This window comes from Periplaneta americana, chromosome 2, assembly GCF_040183065.1.
Source record: "Periplaneta americana isolate PAMFEO1 chromosome 2, P.americana_PAMFEO1_priV1, whole genome shotgun sequence".
In the NCBI taxonomy this organism is placed as follows: Eukaryota; Metazoa; Arthropoda; class Insecta; order Blattodea; family Blattidae; genus Periplaneta; species Periplaneta americana.
The window spans coordinates 59,604,486-59,625,312 of NC_091118.1; positions in this window are offsets into that span (position 1 = coordinate 59,604,486).

Here is a 20,827-nt window from a genome sequence, read left to right on the forward strand (position 1 = left end):
TAAGTTCAACATGTAAATGAACTTATTTTTCAACAATAGGCCACTGGACAATATTATTGTAAAATTCATGTGGTATTAACTCATTAATTTGCATATATCGTCAAGTTTCTCTCTTTGAATTGGCACGATTTTGTCTGGATATGCCAATGGAGAAGGTAAATATGGTATTCTCCTTTGTACTTACAAGCAAATATTCTCATGGGGGCAGATAAAAAAAATAATATTTTTTCTTCCATCATTTTAATAATGTCGAAAGAAGTGCTTACACAAATTTTGGCCACTCGAGTGCAATTACGAGGGCGTAAAAAATAAGTTTCCCTGAGGCCATTTACAGAAAGAGAACAAAATTTCATGGAACGTTTCATTGGAACAGATATAGTAATTGTTGAGTTATTTTTCAACGTATTCACCACCAGAACTGAGACATTTGTCATTCAGTGGGATCAATTTTTGTATCCCTGTTTCGTAGATGTCTGCCATCTGAAATCGGAATCAATGTGTCGGCACATGTCTGTAACATGAGTTCTGTCTGGCGCTTCCAGGATTTCACAGGTCCTCAAATGTGAGACAGCTATTCTACATACGTGGTTTCTGCATGGAATGATAGCCCTATATCAACAGTCCATGAAACTCGAATAAACTCATTTCGCCATAAACAGTAACATGTGCTGTTTCTGTAATCCCTGATTCAATTACTTGCGTCAACGCTTAAGTGTAGCTATTCAACCCGGAAATGCAATGAGCGTTTTAGGTACTGTTCCCGAATCCAGCCATTTAGACGAACTTTTCCTTCTTTAAAATTTATTAAATACTTTTGTAAATCTTTACATTGTAATATGAACAAACATTAAACTTCAGATGTTACCCAGTAGTAGAGCATCTTCAGTTACAAGCCGGAGCATGGGTAGGTTTGGCATCGCTGAGTGCAGGCGGGCGGAGGCGAAATAAGGCATGACGTTTGACCTTTTAGTGCTTTGATTTCGTTATCAAGTGTACATTTTCGACATTAATTTATACAAAAGTAAGTGCATATGATCAAGATTCAATGTATTCATGAACGTAATTTATTACGGAATCCGAAATGGTATTTTGAGTTTCAGAATTCTGCATAAGTACTTGTATACAGCCACTTATAACTTAAACAAAGTTAAAAGCATACGTGTTTTTAATTGATGGTACAAGGGAAAATAAATAAATACTTAAAGAAGTGTTACTTGTACAAAAAATAGATAAAATAATGACGTACTTTCGCAATATCCTATTCCAATCAATTAACCATTATGTGGATAGTAATTTGACAATGTTTTGCCACTTTATGTTGTTTCACCTCTGACGTGAAAGGTCTAGGATATCATACACATTTTAATTTCTTGCGATTATCTGTCTTGCTTTTCTATAAATAGCCTATTTCAGATGCTCAGGAAGCCAGTTTTTGTTTGAACCTCGCCAGTCACCATAACAATGCTATTATCCTAAATTATTTGTTATAAACTTTGTAATTTTTTTTTGGTCCAGGGAAAATATACATCTTTTATGATTATACAACACTGGCTGACTTAACAGCTTATGTAACGAGTACCGGGTACTAGGAAACTTCCCATAATTTTAAATAAATATAACTACAAAACAAGTTTAGAATGTAAATTATGCAAATAAATAAAAATGTAAACAGAGGAAACTATTAACATATTATAATAAGGTATGAGGATGTAAATATAGTTAGGCCAAGTATAAAGATCTATGAAAAGTGTAGAAACATACGTTTAATGTAATACGTAACAAAACACATCATTATCTATTAAGTATGTGCCAAATAGCGTAAACTCAGTGAACTTTAAATCCTGTAAATATTAAATGAAAAGAAATGTGTTTATAACTAATTTATTATAAAAATAATATTAACAAACAAACCTTGGAAACCAACAAAGTGAGTGTATGCATCTACAAATTATAGGTAGTTCTGATGTAGGCTATAGCAAGCATTCCGAATCTTCAACAAAACTGCAACATTTATGGGATCACAAAACAGCTGTTTACAATGAACTTGAAAATCAACGACGTAACTTTATTGATATAGCAGGCGAGACCCAACAATTTGGCTAGAATTCTGATACACCACAAACCACAAGTAAGACTATAAAAATGTAGCCTAGTTTACACAATATTTAATATTCAGAAGAATATCGTCAATCACTTCGTCATTATTAATAACCGTAAACATTGCCAAAAACTGCAGCCATATTTTCCATTGATTGTCTTGTTTTTATCGCCAACACGCACTTAGTTCATAATACATAAACAATAAACGTTTGGTACGACCGCGAAAATAATTCTATCGACACACACTTATATTGTAACATTAATTGACATTGAAAATCGGCATTAGCACAAACACATGTTCTGTATCGTAGGCCTTAGTTTGACAGTTATTTACATTGTTGCCGACGTATGGCTCTGGCTTGTATATAGATTATAGATGGCTCTGCCAGTAGGCTCTTTCACGGCCGACTTGATGCTCCCTTGAAGCGAAGCGAGTATCAAGGCGGCCGTGCCTCATTCATAAAACATTACCGTGGTAAATATCGCTGTAGGCACAGTAAATACTACTCTGTCAAAGATTTATTCCGGTAAACTTATTTTTCTTGCAGAAATTTAGCGCGGTAAACTGATTATTGTTTCATAATAGTACCACAGTCTAGTATATACAGTCACGAAGCTTGAGTTGATGAGGGTACTAGGAACAATAGACTGTGGCGGTACTGTTTCAAGTTGTATGTGATGAGGCGATAGTAGCGATCCTAGTGGTTAGAAACTGTCTATGGATGCATATTCCCTAAGTATTGAGCTTCCTGACTGTACATACTAGACTGTGATAATACTGTCCTAAGATTTACCGCGGTAATTAAACAGATATTTATACCCACGTTCTTAACTCGGTAAAATGTTTCAATTATGTATAATTTGAGTAGGGTAAATCAAAAGTATACTGCATTGTGTTTTTGAGTGAATCCAGTGATGAAGATGAAGAATGCTACCTGTGCAATACAGAAAACCAAGAATTTTCAGACCAAGATCAGAATTTGTTTATATGAAAAATACTTATGAATATAATGAACGATTTCAATTAAACTTTCAACAATTTCATACAGTAATCCAAAGTATTGAGGAACCCTTCTTACTTCACAACAGTAAAAGGAACTGTTCATTATCAGTATCACCAGCGTATAGGTAATTAAAGTATAAGTATGGACACTTCGCGTCGGTACCTTTGATGTAGCAGGACTGATTTCAATGGCCTTCAAAGCAGCTTGAGCGTGAGATCCTGCTTTTTCCCCTAGAGTTGGCGTTGATATCACACCAGCTAGCAGTGGACACAGCGGAAATATTACAGACATAAATTTATTAATACATCTAGGTACATTATGTACTCCAAATAAAATAAATTGAACTCCTGAAATAATAAATCCGTCATTATCTGTAATGTCTAGACTCAACAGTTCCTTAATAATAAGAGTTAGGTCGTTGACCCCATCAACAATTAAAATATGTAATGATCTGATGGCACTGACAATGGAAAAACAAAACTCGTATTAGAATAAAACCACAGTCTAGTATATATAGTCACGAAGCTTGAGTTTATGAGGTTACTAGGAACAATAGACTGTGCAGGTACTATTTTGCATTGTCTGTAATAAGGCGATAGTAGCGATCCTAGTGGTTAGCAACTATCTATGGATGCATATTTACTACGTATTGAGCTTCGTGACTGTGGTAAAACTATACGCCTATATATTGTATATAAATATTAAATGAATTTTATACATAATTTTATAATGTATTACATAATTTTATAGTACAATTTATTATATATGAAACGTAAAATTATTTACAGTTTATCACTGAGAAATAAGGAAAAACTGTTAAGTTGATTTATTGGAAGCAAAGCCATTACTAGATTATGCAACAAGGTAGGCAATGTTTGGACCCTGTGTCTCAACTCAATTTTATTGTATTTACAACAAACCTCATTATACTATTCTGTATGGGATATTCCATAATTTAACAGTGGTCTGTGTAGCAAGTTTGCTGGTCGACCAATAAATAAATAAAAAAATATATATATTATCGAGGAACTCTTGCGTGTCCTCGATTACACTAACCTCTAGAGCAGTGGTCGTCAGCACTCGCTGAAATGTGCAATGGGTACGCGGTTCTGTCCGATGTGCACCGTCGTGCAACATGGAGAGATAGAGAGCATACCCGCTAGCAGCTACGGAGTGCACCCTAGTGCATTGCGTTTTCCGCGGGTAAGAGACTCTAGCCCCAGCGTGCTCTGTGCTGACGACCCCTGCTCTAGAGCTTGAAAGTGAAACTAAACGCGTATGAACACTGAAAAATCGCTCGGTGTACATTCTATATAATCCCTAATCGCTGGTATCACCAAAGGAGCAACTCTGTCTTGACATTCGAATGATTGTTGATGGAATAAATAACACCCATTTTCGTCAGCTTGTCAAATGGCGTAATAATTTAAATTGCATAGTTAATGAGATTTATACCACTAGTGTGGGATTAATAATAATTGATGGAACATTAATAAAAATTGATGTTCGGAGTGAACGTGAAGCAATGTATGTTGGTCATCATAGGGGAAACATTCGATAAATTTGTTAGTCTGTAGGCCTTATTACGTATTTTGTTTTTGCGATGCAAATTGGCCTGGCAGAGTTATACCAGAGTTCTTAGAAATAACAGTTGGTACGGTAGAATAAAACAAGGAAGACTGCCAAATTCTTTGTAATTAAGTTATGTTATTACATTTTCTCTTCAAGTGCTTTGCGCAGAAATGAGATCTGTTTCACGGTTTTTGTGCTTGTAATGCGAAGTAATTTTTGTTATTATGTATAAAAATTGAAACAAAACACTATTACGAGTACAATACTGTATAATCGATAGAAATCGTAAATGTTACAGAGCAGCCATTATACACACACACACAGTCTCTCTCTCTCCTCCCTCTCTCTCTCTCTCTCTCTCTCTCTCTCTCGTGTCGACCTGGTTGGCGAGTTGGTATAGCGCTGGCCTTCTATGCTCAAGGTTACAGGTTCGATCCCTGGCCAGGTCGATGGCATTTAAGTGTGCTTAAATGTGTTAGGCTCATGTCAGTAGATTTACTGGCATGTAAAAGAAGTCCTGCTGGACAAAATTCCGGCACGTTCGGCGACGCTGATATAACCTCTGCAGTTGCGAGCGTCGCTAAATAAATCATAACATTTATTTTACACTCCCTCAAGAAGATAACTAGTGACTATTACAATTTACCGCTGTAGACTTTTACTGCAGTAACAAGAATTTTATAAAACAAGAAATTTTATCCTGGTATAAATCTAATATTTACCGGTGTAAGCTACTGTGGTAATTACTGACCTTTTATGAAACGAGCTACTGGAGGGGTGAGAGGAAAGAGAGTAGGACTCCAGTTATTATATCAGATCTCATAACCAAAACGAATTTACCGTATTTAAAATTTATTTTTCTTCTTTCTTTATTTGTCAATACATAATGAAAGTTAGAAAAAAATAGTAGAAATTATTTCTCTTTAAAAGTTCTATTCAAAGATACCATAAGGTGACCTGAGTTCTACTACTTTGAAAATTCAAAGTTCTCCTCGGTTACCCCTGCTTCCGGCAGTCCCGGAAAATGAAGTAGTATCAATCTATTCTTTCTGTAGCTTTTAGCTCCGGATCTCTTTATTCTAGAATACCCAATATTATGTTTTGGAGAAAAGGAGGAGAGATAAAGGCGCTTTCAAGGTTCCGGTTTATTCTCGGTAAAAGCAAGAATAAAATGGCCTCCAATTAAAGTGAAATAAATCTGAAGTGAGAAATTATCTTTTTTAAAGAAAGGATGAAGGCTGAAAACTTAGCTTATTTATGGGAAATCCAATTTCATCTCATTCCGTCTGGGCAAATCTTAGTGGTTTTCCTGGTTCCTCAGTAAACCGACATTAAGAAGCAGAACACGAGAAGCATTGTGCAAGAAGTAACACTTGAAAGTGGTCTTGGATTCATTTCACATGATCATGCAGGCTTCTTCAAAACTTTGAGGCCCTACCATTTTTCTATGGTTTTTATCTGAATTGTCCTCCTGAAATACATCCGGTCACATTTCACACAAGAAGTTGCCTGTGAGTTTCAATCGGGAACTTTCTCTGAGACACGGGTACCGGTACCTTAGTACGCCGTGTCTGAGACTATCCATCTGCAGAGAAATGTGTCCACGAAGTAGTGATGAAGTGGGGAAATGCTGGCCGATAAAATTTTTCCTGATTCCCCCTTATTCAGGAACAGTTTTCAGGCAAATTTAAATTTACAAAACGATACATCTAAGTTACCTTTTTTTTTTTTAAAAGAAATGTAGGCTACTGGTAATTTTTATGCAACATGAAATTCATTTATTTGCACCGACTTTAAACCAGTGGACTTCAGACTCAGTGGAAAATACGGTAATTGCTAGATATCCGACAAGGAAAACCTATTATCACTGGCTTACCAAGACGTTTTCCCCGAAATCCTGCTGTTACTTCCTTCCCAAGATGTTTTCCCCGAGTGTATTTTAATAATAACTAATTTCATTCTTGTGAGGGATTAACAAATATTTCCTTCCTCTTGTCTCTTCCACTTTAAGGTATAGAAGTATGTACAGGGACATCATTTTATTTTTACTTCAATTTTTATTGTACCTGAGTTTTTGAATGTACTTCACTCCCACCCCTTCTACTAAGGAAGTTCCAACTCCACACAGAACCAAGACCGCAGATAGTAAGCAGTACTGAGTTACTTAGTATAGTACGTTCCAGAAATATGTTCGCGTTTTCCAGTGACGAAAGAGCTTTCAATATTGAATCATATTTTCGCACAGGTACTGTCCGTTTGCCTACGTCGCATCCCGATTTCCCCCACCTGCTTCTGCTCGCCCCTCTGTAATAGCTGGGCTGTCTTAGCTCTTTTCTGAAAACATTAATTTCTCTTGGGAATTGGAAGTTTACGTAATATTATACAGCTGTTTAATTTAACTTAAATAAAAGGGCCTCGTTAAGTAATTAAATGTCACGTGATTTCCTCCCTTTTACAATCCTGCGGCATAACCACTTGGACGGACAGTAGATAGCATGTCTGAGTAATTTTATATTTTCGGGTCGGGCAGAAGTGAAGATTGAATTCACAGTACGTAGAGTAGGTACAGAATTATTTCAACATGAGTTACTAGTACGAAGGACGAAACTGGCAATTGGAATTAGATGCAATAGTCTATAGTGCGATAATATGCACAAAAGAACTGAAGCCTGTATCGAAATGAACGGCCACCGTTTTCAAAATTGTGTTTAAATATTCATATAATGATTATTTTTCAATTTAACTTCTTTCTCTATATTGTACGCTAATGTGCTGTAGACAGTATAATATACACTGCATAACGAATACGTTCGCATGGATAACTCACTTCGTGAGTAAAAACACTTATTCTTAATACAGTACTGTACTTTGATTGAAGAAAAATCTAATGAAAATTATCAAACTCAAAATCGCGATATTTCCTAGTTTACGTAAATGGATCAACTACTACTCTTCCTTCCTATACCTAGTAGAGTGATGTGTGTTTTACGCCAGTGTCATAGAACTCCAGTCTTGGAGGGGGGAGCAAGCGGTGTTTCCGGTTCTCTAAAGGTATAGACAGGTTAATATTAAAAATGTTAGTAAAAATAAAATGATGTCCCTGTGCAAACAATTTTACAATACGTGTAGAGTTGGACAAATATTAATAATAATAATAATAATAATAATAATAATAATAATAATAATAATGTTTTATTTTCGCTGGCAGGGTTAATATTTACAAAGATTCCCTGTGGAATAATTCTAAGCTTCAGTTACAGCTCTTCGTTGTCTCTTTGTGATGCAATTTTTTATTTTCTACCTTAGCTCTTCTTTGATAGTTTGGTTGCAACTTTAGAAATCATTAAGAAAAGAGACTTCAATTATACCCGTTCTAGTGTATGCTTGTGGCACATGGACACTCCCAAAACAGATGAGAGTAAGTAGAAAAAAGGTTGAAAGAAAATTTTAAAGAGAAATATTGCGAGCCTTTCGAGATGCAGATACATTGGAATGGAGGAAACTAAATAGTATAGAAATTTATTATTGTTATAATGAACTGATATTGTGGCCAGAATTAAAGCAAGAAGACTGAGATGGATTGGAATAGACAGTGTTAACAAGCAAAAATTCTGATGGGGTAGATAAAAAAAGTTATCTTTTTTTTCCACCATGTTAATAATGTCAAAAGAAGTGCTCATACAAATTTTGGCCACTCGACCGCAATTACGAGGTCGTCCAGAAAGTGATTTTCCCTGAAGCCGTTTACAGAAAAAAAACCACAATCGTATGAAAAGGTTTATTGTAACAAATACAGCAATTGTTGCGCTATTTGTAAACATATCTCCCACTGGAATTGAGACTTAGTCATACCATAGGATCAATTTTTGTATCCTTGTGTCGTAGAAGTCAGCCGCCTGAGATCGGAACCAGTGTTTGACAGCCGTCTGCACCTCTCTGTCGATCCCATGATATGACAAAATGTCTCAATTTCGGTGAGGAATCTGTTGAAAAATATCTCAACAATAATTGTTGAGCAATTATTGCTGTGTCTGTTCCAATAAATTTTCCAATGAAATTGTGTTTTCTTTCTGTTAACGGCCCCTTGCGAACTTATTTTTACGGCTCGTAATTACGGTCGAATGACCATAATTTGTAGCAGCACTCCTTTTGACATTTTTAACACGATGAAAGAAAAAAATACCTTTTTTATCTGCTATCATCAGAATGTTTGCTTGTAAGAGCTTCAGGAAGAAGCAGACAGAAACTCCTTTGGGGAAGAGACCTGTGAGAAGATAAAGTCTTAGATATTTGAACAATCTGAAGAAGGACTTAAAATTTAGAAATTTATGATAACCAGAAAATTGTAATTTATATTTTAAAATACAACTATATTATCGCGAGTACATTTTCAAAACGCATTCAAAAAGTATTTACATTTTCATATTACAAAATAACAGAATAGTATTTGTTTAAGCCCATGTGAAATCCTTAAATTTTATGTGTCTCCTCTTGCTCTAATAGCATCCTCAACTCTGCGTGGCATACTCTTTATCCTTGGTTGTAATGAACTGTTTAGGCACTTCCTTTTCTACTATAACCAACAAAATATAGATTGGTTCAAATCCGGAGAATTTCCGGGACAAGACAAAGGAGGGATATTTTTGTGACGTGTTTTCACTCTTAACAGTGTGACAAGGTGCATAGCTGTCATTTTGTAATCTAGACTGTAGTACATAATATATATAATGTAGTAGTTAAATATAATGTATTTCAAGATTTGTTCTAAAATGCAGTGGAGGTAATATAATTATATTTTCTTACTAGCCGTACCCGTGCGCTCCGCTGCACCTGTTAGAAATAAATATAAAGTAATTACATAATTAAAATAGGACGTTTGATCCAGGGAACATTCGTGTTTGATAGAAGGATAAATCATTTAATATGTTACTTAATTTAAATTGTATTTATATAATTAAAATGCGGTCATTTTGGTCCATAGAGTAATCATTTGGTGCAATGACAATTCCTTTAACATGTTTCTTAATTGTTATTACATGCAACCATAGTTTAATGAAGATTGACATATCATTTAGTTTTAATGTGTATACCTTATATTACTTGCTATATGTTTCAGTCCACTCCTGTGGAGTAACGGTCAGCGCGTCTGGCTGCGAAACCAGGTGGCCCGGGTTCGAATCCCGCTCGGGGCAAGTTACCTGGTTAAGGTTTTTTCGGGGTTTTCCCTCAACCCAATACGAGCAAATGCTAGGTAACTTTCGGTGCTGGACCCCGGACTAATTTCACGGGCATTATCACCTTCATATCATTCAGACGCTAAATAACCTAGATGTTGATACAGCGTCGTAAAAAACCCAATAATAATAAAAATAAAATAAGCTATATGTTTCAGAAGTTACTGTAATAACATTGTAGAATTATGTCCATCTATAGAAACTACACTTTCCAATGGTGAAATAATAAAATTAAACAAATAATTAGCTTTCGATATTACTTCATACAAACACAGAAACAGTCTCTTAGGCTATGTTTAATAGCTTTCGATTGTTGTTGTCCAAGGCCCCTTATAGACGAAGTTATTTGTTTTTATTTCAGTACAGCTCCTTAGATGGCGTTGTTATTGCAATTTTGAAACTCATTTATCTCATTAAATATCTGTCCTATCAAAATTTTGTATAGAATAAAACTTATCGGAAATTATGTTTAAAGAAACCTTTGTTATGTAATATTTTTCATGAAAATCAATAATAAGCGAGATATGTCGATTTATTTAATTCAGGCCCCCTTACAACCCAACTTTTAAATAAAGTATTTTGAATGCCATATAGCCTAAATCTAAGTTACAACGAACTTAATTTATATTCCAATTTTCATATAAATCGGTTCAGCCATTATCGCGTAAAAATGGCAACAAACATCCACACAGACAGACAGACATACAAATAAAAATTTCGAAAAAGCGATTTTCGGTTTCAGGATGGTTAATTATAAATGTTAACACCACTTATTTTTGGAAAATCGAAAATTACCAGAACAAATTTGGCTACAGATTTATTATTAGTATAGATATAAAATTGTAGTAAATGAAATTTAGAATTTATATTATATATACAGTAGCGTGCAAATTAATCCGAACAACGTAATTACTTATGCAAAAACACTCAAACGGGATAAAAAAAAGGATCTAAGATATTCCTCAGTAATCTGTGTGGCCTCCCTTGTTCCTAATAACAGCTCTGAGACGATTTGGCATGGATTCCACTAATTTCCCACAAATATTCTTCATTTCTTCATCGCGAAACCATACACCAATGAGGGCAGAAAACATCTTCTCCTTTGTAGAACAATCCATTTTTTGCATTCTTCTTTTGCAATTTGACCATAAGTTCTCAATGGGGTTGATGTCGGGTGAGTTGCCTGGCCAGGGGAGTACCTGAATATTCTTCTTGTTGAAGAATTCTGTAGTTTTTAAAGACGTATGGCATGGTGCCAGGTCTTGTTGGAACACACCTCTGCCATCCGGAAATGATTTTTGCAGCTGGGGTACGATTCGGGTTTCCAACAAGTGAATATATTTGTCAGAATTCACCATTCCCTTGATAAGTATTAATGCTCCAGGCCCTTCATGTGTAAAACAACCCCAAAACATTACTTTAGGGGGGTATTTGGGTGCTTGTTGGAGATGAGCTGCTGTTCCTTTTTCGGATCCTTTCCGTACGTAAGAAACACGGTGGCCGTGGACCTCGAAATGAGACTCATCGGTACTTCTTCCAGTCATTCACTGTCGAGTGTTGATGTAATTTTGCCCACATTAAGAGTTTTTTTTACACATAACAGGGGTTAGCAGTTGCTTCTTAATAGGCTTACGAGCCCTTCGTCCAGCTTCCAAAAGCCTACGCCGCACTGTTGTGACGTGAATATTCGCCCCAGTGTTAGCCATTAACTCGCGGGTTAAGTCGACAGCAGTTAGTCTAGGATTTAATTTACTTTTCCTGACAATTAAACGAACATCTGCAGGTGAAGTCTTCCTTTTCCGGCCACAGTTTCCTTTTTTCTGGGGTGTGATGGATCCAGTCTCCCTGTATCGTTTTATGATCGAATTAACAGTGGCCGAACCGATGTGACATTCTGCAGCAATTTGCCTCTGTGTCATAGAAGAATGCTCTGCTAATGTTATAATTTTAGACCGTTTTCGTGGAGTTGTATCCATTTGTGAAGACGACAGAATGCACACAGGATTGCAGTATTAAGTCTTCAACACAACTGAAATGCTTATAAGTACAAAACAACAGGCAAAATGTCACATATTATAAAAAAAATAATAACGACAGACCTTCAACAATGGAATTACACGTACTACAGATGTCAATTAAAGCGGTATGAGCAGCTGTGAGGCCAACAATGACAGAAAATGTAAAAATATGTCGTGTTCGGATTAATTAAATATAAAAGAGACTAAAGAATATAATTACAACAATAGAAATAGAAGTAAAATAATACATACATATAAAAAGAAGATACAATAATATTATTAAAATTTGAGGACCGAATGAGCAGCGCTCGTTTTCGGTCGCAGTTCAGATATATTATTAATATAAGAGGAATAGGCTATAGGCTATAAATAAAGTAAAATAGGAACTAAAAGTAAAATTACAGCTACAATGAAATTACATAATATAATATTAACATAGAGAAGAATAACATCGTAGGCCTACGTGAATCAAGTAAGACAATTCATGAAAAATATATATTCCGCAATTATAAAATAAAAAATATAATATATGCTGATTAATTCATACACATAGACTATATATTTATTTAATCAAATTGAAGAAATTAACACGTTTCTAATTTTATTGTTATATGTTATGGAGTTACAAGTTAGAAGCTCTGGGTGTAATTTAGCTAAAGAATTATACAATCGAGGGCCAAAATTAATGCTACGCTTTAGACCAGCAGATGTGAAACATTTAGGTTCTACTAATGTTGAATTATTACTTAATCTTGTATCACGATTATGTGCCTGTAATATAAACTACAGTAATTACAATATTTATGATAAACTTTTATTTTCATTATTCGTTTTTGTGGTAAATTTAACGGACTAATATTAATTTTTGTACTTTCACCATTGAATAAATAGACTGAAAACGGCCAAATAAACATGTAAGACGAAGTACTGAAAAATTGTAGGTCATTGTATTAATGTGGCCAAGTACTGTACAGGATCACCGCTCCGTCACTCTTGCACCAATGTATGTGTAAATGTGAGAAGTTTTAACTCAATAGTTTTGTAACATTTTGCACAGAACTCTAATAAAAGACATACTCTTTCCTGCGAGAGATAACGAAGCGATATCCATCGTCATCCTAATTTTCCTCAGTAAAGACTGTACGCCTCCTCTTGTGTCATCTATAACACTTCCTGTCGCCCGGAAATAATTCACGTCCTCTTGCATAGATCGTTGGACGATTTGCAACATTAACAGCAAGGAATGTTTCCTGTTATTATTTTTTAAATTCACGTGACTAATTTGTTGACACATAATTGTCATAATACGCCTATGTAATGCTACGAGTGTTTCCGAATTAATCTACAGAATATTATTGCGATGTACCGAAGTAGGCCAACATATGATATTTCCGTGCAGGAATTCTGCGTCATTATACGATGAAGGAGCGGTGGAGCGGATAAAAATTCTCTCAGACACCGGGATTCGAACTCGGGTTTTCAGCTCCACGTGCTGACTTATAACCAGTCTAGTCCAGGCCATACAACTAACAAGAACAGCACGACAAACAGCAAAATCACACGCACGGCTTTGCTAGATTCACGGAGCTCGACATTAAACCGCTTCTAACTACACACGTCTAATCATCGATACTTGCATATTAGTAAACATCAATGAATTTTAAATAGTTAAGTTAGAGTGAAACTGGTTATAAGTGAAAAGCCCATTATGGTCTTAATAACAACATACAGCATAGACAACTACAGAAATTCAGTGACCTCAAAAAGTGCCCCATTTTCCAGACAGTGATTTTGAATTAGAACCAGCAGAAACCGCCCTATTTAACGGCATAAACGAATTACCAACACAGCCATTCCAACAAGCGCACATAGAACTTTACAGAGGTGTGAAAATTATTAGAATAATCTTAATTTTTAAAGGTTTTTTTAATAGTTACTTCACAAATATTAATTGAATTGATGAATATTGGTATATATTACTATACTGATGTAGGATATATTTACTACTAACAATGCCGGAAAGCATTGTTGTATATTGGTATTTTTCTTATTTTACAATTGTTATGGGAATTCAGAAATTATTATATTATGTTGGCGGAATTGGAAATATAAAAAATTATATGCACAAAACAGATGTATACGTTCATTTGAACCTTCACAACAATGTAAACGCAAAGAACAATTTGTTTAAAGCATTTCTTAATTAATTTTTTACGTTTCCAATTCCGCCAACATAATATAATAATTACTGAATTCCCATAACAATAGTAAAATAAGAAAAATACCAATGTACAACAATGCTTTCCGGCATTGTTAGTAGTAAATATATCCTACATCAGTATAGTAATATTATATACCAATAGTCATCAATTCAATTAATATTTGTGAAGGAACTATTAAAAAACCTTTAAAATTAAGATTATTCTAATAATTTTCACACCTCTGTATATGTTATATTTTATATAGTGTTTTAAATTGTTTAAAACTGTATCTTATTGTATTTTATATTGCATTTTAATTGTCTTTATTGTGAACTAGAGACACTGACCTAGGATAAGAAATCATAACGGACTTTCACTATGTTAACTCTAACAAGGCTTAGACATTACGATAAGTAATATGAAACCAAATAGTAAATTCATAAAACACCATGAGGCTAGGTTTTCATTACATATTGTCAACACAATGCTCTAACATCTGATGATGATACATTAGTAGTATCGAAAACGTTAATGTTATGAAAAACTATTTAAGAAGATAAGCACAGGTGGCCCAACAAAAATTGTTATAGTTCATAATAGCAGCTTATCGGCACACAACAAAATGAAAGTGTTAGCAAAATGAGACTAAAAAACTGCTTAAAAAGGGGACATTTTCGGGAAAATGCATAGGCCTAATTTATACCAGAACAATTATAAAACTTAGAAAATGCAGTACACTAAAAATGCTTAATAAGAGGTAAATATTGAGGAAAACTTTACGATATTAAATTTTCACCACTACAAAATGTATATGCCTAATTAATCAGAAAAATGAGAGAATTTAGACAAGTCAGTACGGTACGCTAATAATAAGTACTTAATAAGAGAAAAATATTGAGGAGAATCTTTTGATATTACAATGTCATCACATTATGTATAGGCCTAATTATATCAGAACAATTACAAAACCCAGAGAAAAAAAGGCTAAAAAGTGCTTAATAAAAGGTAAATATTGAGGAGAACTTTCAAATTTTCATACGATATAATGTATAGGCCTAATTATATCAGAACAGTTGCAAAACTCAGAGAAAACAGTAGGGTAAAAAAATGCTTAATACGAGGAAAATATTGAGGAAAACCTTCCCATAGTAAATTTTCATCACGACATAATGTATACGTCTAATTATATCAGAACAATTACAAAACTCAGAGGAAACAATAGGGCCTACGCTAAAAAAATGCTTAATAAGAGGAAAATACTGAGAAGAACCTTCCGTTATTAAATTTTTATCACTACATCTAAGTAAAGAATGTACATTCTTATAAAACAAAACTATTTCCAATAAAGATTCCTTTACTTTTGATGTAAATTCAAAATAACATTATTACGAATAAGTATACACATTCTGTAACTCAATCTCCATTTAAGTTATCATTGAAGAACTTAAAAATAAATTAATTTAGAAAAGAAATTAAGTTTACAGTAATGTGTTAAGTGTTACGTATGTACAATAATTTGATCGAAACTTATCTTATGAGACTTTTCTTTACATTCTCCTCTCTCAAATCTTGCGGAGTGGGTGATTGCAGTTACACTCACCTCCACTGCGGGGCAATGACCTCAAGGATTGCAGCGTTGCAACACGTTACATTTCATATTGTCAAAACTATTGGACGTATCAAAAAACTTATTTGACAAAACTTGTTCGCATTGACTTGATCTATAGGGACATCACTTTATTTTTACCAACATTTTTAACATTAACCTGGCTATACTCGGAAACACTGTTGCCCCATTCCATTACAGGAGTTTGATGTTACTAGTGCAATATGTAAACAAATCATTTTACTAGGTATAGGAGGAGAGAAAAGTAGTGTATCCATTTATGTTGTAGGGAAATAAGTTATTACGATTTTCAGTTTGATCATCACTTTTACGGAATTTATCAAAATACAGTAGAGTAGTAACATTTTTTTTCAAAATCTCAACTTTTCTGGCGGCTATGTTCGTTATGTAATGTCTACTTTATTTAGCATATTAATTATTGATGTTAACATACAATATAGAGATGCATTTAAATTGAGGGGGTCATAAGTAAAGGGCTGTAAGTGCACTTAAGTTACTTTTGAGAAAATGGGGTTTACATATTTAAGCTTTCGTAAAACCGGTGAAATTTTTATTTAAATTTTAATGCGTGATGCGATTAAAATATCCCTTTGCCACTAAAATTTTAGATACTTTAGCTTACACTGGATGCACTTAACTCATGTTATTACAAATGTCACTAGCATTCCTTTGCTTCTAGCCACCTCAATTCAAAATAAGCTAATCTGAATTTTTGAACAAGTTGCTGAAAATGTTTGCCGTTCATTACAATGCATGCTTCAATTCTTTACGCATATTATTAAAAACATTTTAAAGCATATTCTCTGAAATTTAATTTATCGTTTATTCAATATAATTTTTTAGTACGATATTATTAATATAGATTCTTTCTTCTATAGAAAACGCAACCATATTTATGAAACACACTATACACTGCAGTATTTACTTCACTGCTTGAAGACTTCGAATGCAACAGCGGCCGTAAGTTTGTGTGTCTGACGGGAGCAAGGACATTAGTGAAGGGGCGGGAGTGAAGTATATTCAGAAATGCAGGTACAATAAAAATGCAAGTAAAAATAAATTGATGTCCCTGTATTACCTCTGTGAATTAATGTAGTAGGCTCCCTTCCATCCTGTATGTGTGTATATATAGGCCTAATTATATGTATTGTATCAATGTTAGCTACGTTTATGTGAAGCTCGCTTCTGTTGGTGATGAGGTTTAAATAAATTAAATAAATAAATAAATATCAAGAGAACTGCCATCGTCATGTCTAGCGTGTAACTAAAACAAGGATCTGTTGAGAAGTCTGGAATTACAGAACACCAGAATAAACGTCATTGGAACGCAGTATGGAAAAATGACAGCTTGCTTCTGTTGGTGATGAGGTTTAAATAAATTAAACCAGGTCACCTTATGGTATCTTTCCATTGAACTTTTAAAGATAGATAATTTCTACTAATTTTTTTCTAACATCCATTCTGTATTCACAATCAAAGAAAGAAGAAAAATAAATTGTAAATACGGTAAATTCGTTGTGGTTATGAGATTTGCTATAACATAGCCCTCTCCGATCCCATTAATACTGTATAGGAGCGGGCTATGGCTATAATAACTGGAGTCCTACTCTCTTTCCTCTCACCCCTCCAGTAGCCTGTTTCATAAAAGGCTAGTAATTGCCACAGTAGCTTACACCGGTAAATATGAGATTTCATAAAACTCTTCTTACTGCAGTAAAGGTCTACAGCGGTAAATTGTAATAGTCACTTGTTATCTTCTTGATAGAGTGTAAAATGGCTGTTCTGTAGCGTTTACGATTACTATCGATTATATTGTAGTAGTTTTTTGTTTCAATTTTTTTACATAAAATAAGAAGAATTACTTCGCAGTACATGCAAATACCTTATAATAATACCGGATAGCTGTATACTAGCAGCATTGACGTGAGTGCGAAATATCGCGGACTTGACATCTAGCTGAGCGGAGTGGAATTACGTCCACAAATACAAATATTATCATAGCGAGATTCGGACGATGCCAGTTCTCTTGATATTTATTTAATTTATTTAAACCTCATCACCAACAGAAGCGAACTTCACATAAACGTTGCTAACATTGATACAATGCATATACACGTAATTAGGCCTATATATACACACATACAGGGTGAAAGGGAGCCTACTACATTAATTCACAGAGGTAAAAATCAAGTCAATGCGAACATGTCTAGCATGTAACTAAAACAAGGATCTGTTGAGAAGTCTGGACTATTGTTTAAAATGTGAGTTACTAATGTGGGATAATATATCAAACACTTAATAAATGTTGAATAGTGTTTAATGTAAAATTATTCTTATATCAAACCCGCATGTTATGAGAAATATTGCACACTTCATATTACTTTCCGTAATTAATTGTTACATATTTTTTCTTTAGTTTAGTGCGACAAAATCAATTCTGACATTAAGCATGAATTTACAATAATGCCTTATATACGCACTGCTGACAGCTGCAAAGATAAAACTGATATTACAGACCACCAGAATAAACGTCATTGGAACGCAGTATGGAAAAATGACAGCTTGCTTCTGTTGGTGATGAGGTTTAAATAAATTAAATAAACAAGTATAAAAAACTGGCTTTAATAGCTTAAAAATAACAAATTCATTTTTCCCCACAGAGATGTACACAAATACACTTGGAGTGCAAGAGGCTACAGGAGTATAATAGATTATACCCTAGTAAATACAAAATGCTCAAAATTAGTTCTAGACACAAGAGTTTTTAGAGGCTGTGACATAAACTCAGACCATTACTTACTAATTTCAAAATTAGCTATTCCATCTAGATGGAAAAGAAATATAAGTAGCACCAAAACATACAAAGAGATTCCGGAAATGTTTAAAATTCATTTATTACAAGAAGAATCAATTAGACAGTTATATCAAAATCGACTAAATTTATATTTAACAAAGTCGCCCATAAACAATAATATAAATCAGGAATGGACAGAAATAAAAGAAATAATAATACGAGCAGCAACAGAAGCGCTAGGAACAAGGAAGAAAAATTACAAACGAAGAGGACTAAAAATATGGAATGAGGATATGGCAAACCTGACCAAAATGAAGAAAGATGCATACATAAAATATCTTAATCAAAAAACCTTCGACAATTTAATTGACTATAAACATAAATGTGCAATTGTCCGTAGAGAAGTTAGGAAAATAAAAAGAAACTCCTGGGATAAATATATAAATGATATAGAATATGATATTCATGGCAGACAGGATAAAGCTTATAAAATTTTAACACATCTATGTAAGAAAGAAAGAGATAATCTACAACTAAATCTGATACCAGAAGAAACATGGCTACAATATTATCAGGATCTTTGGACAGAAAAGGAAGAAACAGAAGAAGAAATTTTAACACAAATAGATGAAAACGTAGATCCTATTACTTTTGATGAATTATTATTAGCCCTTAACAATTTTAAAAATAAAAAATCCCCAGGAACAGATAATATCAATAGTGAGTTAATAAAATATGCTTCATTACCACTGAAATACAGAGTATTAGATTTGATGAACATATGTTGGAAATACGGACACATACCAGAAGAATGGAGAGTAGGGAAAATATGTCCAATATATAAGAAAGGAGATAAGAAAAATTGCTCTAATTATAGAGGAATAAGCATTTTGAATACATGCTATAAAATATATGCGTCAATATTAAAAGCTCGACTTAATATCATAAGAGAAAACATGCTTTCAGAAAGTCAAAATGGATTTAGGAAAGGAAGATCTTGTGCCGATTGTATATTCTCCATAAATCAAATAATAGAGAAACATAGAGAACATAATCTACCAACATACATGATTTTTGTGGATTAAGAAAAAGCATTTGACAATGTTTGCAGAAACAAACTATGGATCATAATGAAAGAGAAAGGTATTCCACAACATTTAATATCAGCAATTAAAAGTTTATACGTTGAAAATAAAATTGTAATTGGAACATCAATGGAAAGAAAGAATATAGCAGCAACAATAAATAAAGGAGTAAGACGAGGGTGTCCACTTTCACCGTCACTTTTTAATATTTATATTGACAAAATCGTAATGGATTGGCAGATGGATTTAAATTAACATTTTAAAATTAAAAAAAATATATTCGTAGATACATTGCTCTTTGCGGACGACCAAGTTTTAATATCCAGTTCTGAAAATGGGGCACAGAGGGCTCTATTCCAATTAAATAATATAAGTAAAAGTTTTAGCTTAAACATTTCAATTAATAAAACAAAAGTTTTAGCATTTAGAGGAGCAGATATATTAAGAGCCAAAATTGTCTTGGAAGGAAAAATTATTGAACAGATAAATTGTTTCAATTATCTTGGGTGCAACATTTCTTATATGAAGAATGAAGATATTCAAAACAAGATTAATAAATTCAGCTATGTATGCGGTGTCATTAATAGATCCCTAAAAAGTACTAGGAAAGAAACAAAAATTAAATTTTATAAGGTAATGGCAGTGCCAATGTTGCTTTATGGGTCTGAATTTTGGATCCTGACTAAAAAAGAAGAAAGAAGAATAGAAGCAGCAGAGATGAAATTTCTAAGATCTGTAGCAGGTTACACCTTATTGGATAGGAAAAGAAGTGATGATATAAGGAGGGAACTAAGCATTTTTAAATTAATAGACAGAATAAAACAATATAGAAACGATTGGAAACAACATATACAAGGAATGGAAGTAGACCGCATACCAAAACTGATGATGAACTATAACCAAATAGGCAGAAGAAATGTTGGTAGACCGAAAACAAGATGGGCTCAACAGTGTTAAAAAAAATGAGACCGGAACGAGCCTTATAAGGCTTAATCCATGATGCTGATGATGATGATGATGATGATGATGATGATGAAAAAAACTGGCATGGCCATGTCTAGCGTATAACTAAAACAAGGATCTGTCGGAAAATCTTGAATTACAGACCATCCGGGAAAGGGTCACTGGAACGCACTATGAAAAGATTCCAGGAGAAAGTTTTGTAGACCGAAACAGTTTTTGTAGGATTATT